The sequence below is a fragment of the Schistocerca nitens genome, chromosome 2 (genome assembly GCF_023898315.1).
Source record: "Schistocerca nitens isolate TAMUIC-IGC-003100 chromosome 2, iqSchNite1.1, whole genome shotgun sequence".
Classification (NCBI taxonomy): Eukaryota; Metazoa; Arthropoda; class Insecta; order Orthoptera; family Acrididae; genus Schistocerca; species Schistocerca nitens.
The window spans coordinates 784,037,539-784,044,263 of record NC_064615.1 but is presented as its reverse complement, the minus strand read 5'-3'; the positions used below and the strand labels follow the sequence as shown (position 1 = coordinate 784,044,263).

General features: G+C 37.8%; 1 long non-coding RNA gene across 1 annotated transcript; it reads left to right on the top strand.

Annotated features, from left to right (window-relative positions):
- Positions 1–2,687: 2,687 nt before the first annotated feature.
- LOC126234630 (uncharacterized) lies at positions 2,688–5,187 on the top strand. Its single transcript, XR_007544755.1, has 3 exons — positions 2,688–2,838; positions 3,139–3,254; positions 4,909–5,187. It is a non-coding gene; the product is annotated as an uncharacterized LOC126234630 (long non-coding RNA).
- The last annotated feature ends 1,538 nt before the right edge of the window (positions 5,188–6,725 follow it).

The window sequence follows — 6,725 nt, the reverse complement described above, 5'->3', positions numbered from 1 at the left end:
CAGAAACAAACCAAGATATCGACTTTGCCTTGTTTATACACAACATTGACTTTAGACAATCGAGATAATGGACAGCATCCTTGGCGATACTACCAATTAATATTACCCAACAGAATTCCTTACACTAAGCGAAGTGACGGAAATTTGCGCTCACTGCAGTTAACAAATATCAGATGTTTTGATATAGTGCAGATGAAATAAAAAAGACAGTGTGGACACCATTTTTATTTTTCATTCTTATTGATGATTTTTCAACTCGCATATTCAATGAACATCTTTCTAAATCTTTTCACAGTGGTACCGGAAAAACTGTATTTCGTACTAACTACTGATTTTCTCCCTTCTTATGACTGGCATATCTGTGATACAAACAACTTTGATGTTGGAACATGCGGCAGACGATGCCTGTTCAGAGACATTCCCTCATTTTGATGGTGACGTAACGTGGTATTCGCAATGCACATAACTGTGGCTACTCCTGTGATCTTGCCGGAGACGTGACGTGGAGTGTCAAGATTTGTTCCTTAACTTGTGACAGTTAGTAGCTCAGTTACGTAGTAGCGAAAGAAAATGATAAGATACAGCTTTTGCAGAAAAATTCAAATGATTTCGAAAGCACCTATCGTTTTAGAAAAGGAGCACTTTACAAATAGGCAGACAAGGCAGTGCTGCAGTGAACACTCTCTCATTGCCATAATCATAGCTGAGGTGGGTGAGTAGAAAAATGAAAGACGAAAGTAAGGGTAACGTTCTTCTCGGTATAAAAACGTTTAGTTTAGTAACTCAATATGATATCACAAATAGAAATTATTCAGAATATTTCATCGAAAACAAAGCTAATTCAGGAGTATCAATTAGTCCCACCCCCAAAAATCGCTGTTTTGACAAACAGTATTGCCATACAATACCTATGGCGCTGCAAAGTTTTGACAATGCTAGTGGCAAGAAGAATGTGTTTTCCTTTTGCAAGTACTAAGTCTCCAGTTGCAAACTTAGCAAAACGCGCTTTAGCGTCATGACGCCGTATCGAGCATCGACTTTTAGCTTCATTATTTCTCGCAAACGAACTTTTTTCACACCAATATTAATGTCAATCCGTGGAGGGAATTTGATTATCTCTTCCACAAGTCCCGATTTGTCTGAAAACACACTCTTATTCCTCATTATTACTTCATACAGGCCTCGTCTTTGTTCGTGTGTTACGTTTGACACACCGTCTACAATACTTTCCAATTCACTTTCTACATTATTGTCAATGCCGAGATTCCTCACATTACAGTAGTTCAAATTCATACCTACGTCAATAGCATCCGGCCAGTTAACAATGTGTATAGGCTGGTATTGCCTATGCACACCATCTCCTGCTTCGTCAAAACTAACTACTATTGTTTTATCTTGTGACGTACATGTCAAAGTTTTGCTTTCGCAATTAATCACTGCACGGTACTTTAATACCCAATCCAACCCGATACTTACTTCCGTAGTTAAGTCTGGCACGACGACAAACTCTTGTTCAAATCGTGCCCCACATATCTCGAAGTTGACAAAAATCTGTTTTGTGACCGGTTTACTGGCCTTCCCAGTAGCACCGATAATTTTCACTCCTGTTACTGGCATAACTACGATACCAGGTCTGTCTTTCAGTAATTCAAATATTTTCCCAGATACAGCACTCAATTCTGCACCGGTATCAATCAACACGTTTAGTTGTAGGTCGTGCATATTAACAGACACTACTATCTGTTTACACTTGTCCTCAACTGTTTCTTTATTTTCCCACGATAAATCCTCGTCTATATCCAGGTCATTCCAGAAAAAACCATCCGGCTTTGATCGTAAATCCGTCTTATCTGGCGGCTTTTTCAGCCTCTGTTCACATACAGTTTTAATTTCAACACGTTTGTCCTGAGGCTTAGTCTGTAGCTTCGCCTCCAATACCGAAACCTTTTCCTGTAACTCGTCAACTAGTGAGTGTTGCTTTGCTATCAATCACTAATTGTCACCTTCGTTGATTCCTCTTTGGTCAGATTGATCTCATCTGCCAATCTACCTGGAGGAATGTGCCCAGTAGTATCTGCAATTACTTCCTCTGGATCTGCGCAACCCACACTGCTACCGTCTGACCGAATAACGTCAGCTCTAACCTCATACACGCTGTAATCTGCGTGCTTTTCTACCAATCGTGTCCGGCTATCACTAAAATTTTCGTAATCTTTCTCCTTAATACTCTCGCAATGTTTAAACTGGAGGTTTGCGTCGGATGGGTCGGTTACTTCTACCACTATAACTTTCGGTAAGGTCTGCCGGTTAGGGCCAGAACTTTCAGTTACTACTTCAACATCCAACTCCTGCGGGACGAAACACGACGAATCTTGCTCGTGCTCCCCATTAACATCAACCATTTCTGGTAAAGTCTGCCGGTTAGGGCCAGAACTTTCTATCACTTCACAAATACTATCTTAGTGTGGGACGAGACGCGATAAATCCTGCCCGCGCTCCCCATAAACACTTCTCCCGTACAGGCCCCTATAATCTCTTAGTTCGTCGTATAAGCGACCGAATTGCCTTAACCAGACCTACTAGACTCTAGCGACAGCTAAACACGGGGAGTGACATAGTTCACAGAAGTTACCACATCCATTTGAAGGCCTTGCGAGTATTATCTTTGAAGACGAACTTTTTGGCGGCAGAAAGATCTGTGTGTTATTGTTTTCGTCGAGGTGGTAGATGCCGCGTGGAACTTTTGTAGTAACTAAGTAAAATGCTTTGTGGTATTGTGATTTCTAAGAGACGAAAAGCGTAAGGCAAAATACTTGGAGAGAAAACTGGAAACGTACGGTAATATACATTCGCATTCTGGGAAGCAAATAAGCTGACCAGTTAAAATGATTGTGGTTAGAATATCGTATTTTCCCATAGAATATAAATCTGTAGGATTTATGTAATACTGTGACGTATGTAATCAAGCTGCACATGTAGTGTTGTACTGATTAACGTTATAAACGGTAGATTGTTTCATAGCTGTGTTGTATGCAACTTAGTACTGTTGTAGTGGCTGTTGGAAGGCTTCTTCAAATGTAACTCTTGATTAAACATGTTGAGATGTTAATTGTTGGAGTTGTTGGACATTATTTTCAGTCACTGAAGTATATAGCGACGAAAGTTGCTAAAATCAGAAAGAGAAATGCAGCAAAACTGGAGATAGGCCTACTGTGGGAAATTCGCTTTTGCAAAATAAGATGCTGAAATAGCAGGTAAGGGTTCATATGAATGTCACGCCTGACATTCAGAAAATTCGAATGTCAAATCAGTGTCTATTTCACTCTTCATTATTAATCATAAGGAACATTAGGGAGTAACTGGTTTAGTATGTAAGTCATAGAATTTCAATGTTAGAATGGACGATTTTTTAGATGTTAGCTGCGCTGCTTAGAAAGAAAATGATGTAGGACAAATTGACTAAAAGTATTGTGTTCGTGGGCCAGTACAGTGAGAAAGATCTCAAAGTGCAAAGCAGACAGTACTGGCCTTTTTGCATTGTTCCAACAGTAATTAAGTTTAACTCTTGATAATTTAATATTTTTTCTTGTCAATTTGCTGTCATTGCCTCATCAATATTTCCTACCTGATGTTAACGTGAGGTTATTCGAACAAGGTCAGTTTCTGAAGCTACATCCGTCTGCTTTGACCCATAATGTCATGGTGAACCTTGATGTTTTTAGTCTTTGTCTCTGTAGGTTGTGTGTTGTAGTATTTGGTAGCTCTGTTGTGCTGTATGTTTGTTAGTGAGCAGGCCTACTGAAAGAATTTGTGCTGGCTTTCTGGTGAGTTACTTTGAATTTGCATAATTTAGATGATGGATTCATTTTTATGTTTGGAAATATAATATTTTTCTTCTGTGGTGAAGAAGGTATAGATATTTATGAATAGCTCATTGTTTGTTGCAGTTGGTGGTGGTGAAAGTTTTCATGAATTTTGAGGATTTCCTTGTTAGTCTTCAGTAATTGTTGGATTGTTATTGGTAGGTATCATAGGTACTAATGTACCATCGTTGTTTAGGATACATTTCTGATATTAGTCATATGAGCATGGTTTGGTTTGTTGTACTGAGAACTTTGGTTTAGATAGAGTAAGTGGAAAGTGTTGTATCTCGGGCATATTTGAGCTATGTGGGTAAAGTGAAATTTGCAACACCATGTTTTAGAGTGGTTGGTTCGTGGTATATAGGGCTTTGTTGGAGCTGTGTAGCTCAAGTAAAAATTGTGTTGAGTTCTGTATGGGTTACTGGTTCTGACGTCTTCATTTGAGATATATAGGTCACGTGAAATATACTACACCAATAGTTTTCATTTTTGTAATTTTTTGTTAAATTTTGAGTATTTTGTATGTTTGTTTTGGTGAATACTTGTTTTGCAGTGACGACATTATTGCCAGTGAGTGGAAGAAATCACTATTCTTTTGAAATTGCGATTGTTTATTTATGTCATGCCCTATTAGTAAATGTATATATTGTGAAGGTGCTGTGAGAATGCTTAATGCCTTGAAGATGCACCCACAAAATGACAGTTGTTAAACACTAGTGTCAATCTCCAGCTTCTCACTTACAATTTGATGCAACATGTGTTCAGATTAGCTGGATATGTGCTTCATCATTTTACGACTTAATATTTGTTCAGATGTAGAAGATTTTACTCGTGGGCACTTCATTGGATGTTGATTTGTATCTCATTGGCGACAAGTGATGTGCTCTAGATACAAAATTCATGTTATTAATCAGTATGTACTCAATACTTTTCTAATTTGACATGTAGTGATGATATTCTACTTATGTTTGATCTTTTCTATACTGCCAGGTTCTATCAAAAAGTATTTGATAATTAATTCAGTATACCTTTGATTTATTTTCAGAAACACATCACAAATCCAGTACCACACCAGAACTACAGGATTGTACTACCAAACGCTCTCTGCCACCACCCTATATTTTTTGGGATGGTTAATTAGGATAGGCCATGGCATATACCGAATATCATTAGGCTATTTTATATTTTACCATCTATACCAGATTAATGTGTCTGTTCATATATTAATGTTATGGCACTGTCAATGGTAGTATCACAGACGCATTGTAAGAAAATGAAACAGTTTACATTCCACTGTGAAAACCCACTGCCATATAATGTTTATTGAAGTGGTTGACACTTGTATCTTTTGTGTTGGAGTTACTGTTGCAATGAATGTAATTTTTTTAAGTGTGACATGTTACAAACAACTGCAGTAAAATAAATTTGTTTATTGCAAAAGGAGTTATGTCTTTTACATGTGTTGTATTGTCCCATTTTATGTGTGTGTTGTTCACAATCCCTGCTCCCATCCCCACCCAGAGAAAGTAATTACAGAATCATTGCGTAATGTTACATCACGTGTGTGTGTGTGCGCGCGCGCGTGTTGGGGGGGGGGGAGTCACCCACTTTACATTTATTCGCTTACTGTGAACTGTTAGACATCACCAGTATTAGGTACAAATGTAATATCTATTAGTGACATGAAAATCTCCGCCGGTCTGTGACTTGAACCTAAATTTCTCTCTTGTTGTGAGGAAATATTCCATGAAGTTCTGGGTTTGCAGTTAGATGTTACTGAACCAGTCTTTTGACTGCATAACTTCCTGCAATGTGAATGGTATGAAGAAATACTGAATCTATTCTAGAAACCTCAGCAAAGATTCACTGTATATATGTTTAGAATAAGGTTTAATGAGCCAATTGTAACACACTCAGCCAATGATACACAGCTTCTTATTTGTCATGTGTTCAGTTCTTTTCCTTTGATTCTTTCCACACATCACCTCTCCTCTGCTTCTAACTTCAGATTGATCAGTCTGTGAGAGTACATAATGGGCTCTGCAAATGAACACGGAGTTCTAGATATGTTGTTTGGTTTGTCATTTTGGATATGACATGATCTTGAAGAAATAGAACAAGCAGAAGTAGCAACTGTTATGACCAGTCCTTGATTCATAAAAAAGTAGTACTACCAGTACTGTGACCTACCATGGACTGTTTTTTATTAACGTCTTAAAACATTATTTCAGTGGTTTTGAATGAGAGGTATCAGTATGGTATATCATCAAAAATCAAGCACTGGTTATAACAACAAAAGCAATAAAAAAGGAAGATTGTTTGACAATATAATAAAAAGGATAGGTGCTACTCATTATATAGTAGAGATGCTGATTTACAGTTAGGCCCAACAAAAAGATTGTCTAACAAAGCATTCAGCCAAATAGGCATTCATCACAATTAGACAACATATATTCAGTATCTCCGCTATGTGATGAGTAGCAACTACCCTTTTCACAGCATTGTCACTATTACTTTATGGATTTTCCATTGTGTGAAGATTGGTCTTTAATGTACCATTGATCACAGTAGTAAGGGCAGACTATCAGGTTTCTACCAACAGACAGAGCTTATCTCATACTATGTGGTCTCCATCAAGATAGACACAATCTTCCTCAAGGCTTTTCGCATCAGATCTGTGGCTGAGTAGCAGCGAACTGAATGTTGCCTCAAACTGAATTAGTGATAAGTAAAGAAAATAAACTGAGAGGAAATTTGTTCAGTGCATAAACTTGAAACTGATACTAAATTGACAAATTCTTTGACCAAAAGTTGGCTTACACTAAAAAAAAGTGTTTTCACAGTATAAGTTTTCTTCTTAAT